Consider the following 1,767-nt stretch of genomic DNA (forward strand, 5'->3'; position numbering starts at 1 on the left):
GAAAGGAAGACAGTAGAAGAGAAAGAAATAAATTTACAAAAAATAGGTAAATAAAAAGTAAGGGAATAATAAAGAAGTGAAAGGTAAAAGGAAAGAATAGGTAACTCTACCTACCTGTGCATGGCTTGGCTTTGTGATTAGCTGGGACCACCTGTTCTCTGAGTAACAAATTTGGATGGCTAAGGCCCATCTAGAAATCAGAGTACCTGAGAGAGTACCATGGGACCATACAACTTTTCCCTCAACTGGTCAGGAATGTCACTGAGAGTAGAAACTACCACACATTAGACATATAGATCTAGAGATGAGTATTCTTACACCTAGTACTCACAGAAAATTCTGGAGGGTTCTCTATGACCAGGTGTCATCCTGGAGACCAAAGCACCATGAAATGTGACAGAGGAGCTTCTGACACTGCCTTCATTATACAAGATGCATCTTTTTGCTCCTTTCAGTTTTATTGAGCTATAATTGAGATACAGTACTATATAAGTTTAAGGTGCATAGCATAATGACCTGATATATATATTGTGAAATGATTACCATAATAAGTATAACTAATGTCCATCATCTCATACAGATTTAAAAAGATAAAAAAATGCTTTTTCCTTGTGATGAGAATTTTTATTATTTACTTTATCAAAAACTTTCAAATATACCATATAGCAAAGTTAACTATGGTCATCATGTTGTACATTACATCCCCAATACTTATTTATCTTATGACTGAAAGTTTGTACTTCTTATTCTTTTGACCATCTTTATCCAATTCCCTCATTCTCCACCTCCATCTCCGGTAACCAAATGTCTGATTACTTCTTCTATGAGTTTGGTGGGGTTTTTTTTTGGGGGGGGGAGGGTGTTTGTTTTTAAGATTTTACATTTAAGTAAGATCATACAGTATTTGTCTTTCTCTGTGTGACATATTTCATTTAGCATAATGTCCTCAAGATTCATCCATGTTGGCACAAATGGCAGAATTTCCTTCTTTTTATGACTAAGTAGGATTCCACTATATATATATATCATGTTTCCTTTATTCGTACATCTGTTGATGGACACTTAAGTTGTTTCCATATCTTGGCTATTGGAAATAATACTGCAATGAACATGGGAGTGTAGATATTTCTTGGATAGTCATTTGGTTTCCTTCAGATATATATCCAAAAGTTGAACCACTGGATCATATGGTAGCTCTATTTATAATTATTTTTTTGGCCATGCAGCTTGTAGGATCTTACTTCCCTGACCAGGGATCGAACCTGGGCCTGGGCAGTGAAAGTGCCAAGTCCTAACCACTGGACCACCAAGGAATTTTTTATAATTTTTTGAGGAACTTCCATGCTGTTTTCCATGTGTCTATACCAATTTAGAATCCCAGTAACAGTGCACAAGGATTCCCTTGTCTCCACATTCTCACCAGCATTTGTTATCTCTTGTCGTTTTGATGATAGCCATTCTAACAGCTGTGAGGTGATATCTCATTATGGTTTCAAGTTGTATTTCCCTAATGATCAGGGATACTGAGAACCTTTTCATGTAACTCTTTTCTATTTGTGTATCGTCTTTGGAAAAAGTCTATTCAGGTCCTTTCACCATTTTTAATTGGATTATTCTGTTTTTCGCTATTCAGTTATATGATTTCTGTATATGTTTTGGATGGTCATCCCTTATCATGTATATGATTTGCAAATATTCTTTCATTTTGCAGTTTGCCTTTTCATTTTGTTAAGGGTTTTTGATGCTGTGCAGAAGCTTTTTAGTTTG

At 35.4% G+C, this 1,767-nt stretch overlaps 1 non-coding gene across 1 annotated transcript; it reads right to left on the minus strand.

Annotated features, from left to right (window-relative positions):
- Positions 1–1,241: 1,241 nt before the first annotated feature.
- Positions 1,242–1,313, minus strand: TRNAE-UUC (transfer RNA glutamic acid (anticodon UUC)). The gene has a single exon. It is a non-coding gene; the product is annotated as a tRNA-Glu (tRNA).
- Positions 1,314–1,767: the final 454 nt, after the last annotated feature.

The sequence above is a fragment of the Pseudorca crassidens genome, chromosome X (assembly GCF_039906515.1).
Source record: "Pseudorca crassidens isolate mPseCra1 chromosome X, mPseCra1.hap1, whole genome shotgun sequence".
NCBI lineage: Eukaryota > Metazoa > Chordata > Mammalia > Artiodactyla > Delphinidae > Pseudorca > Pseudorca crassidens.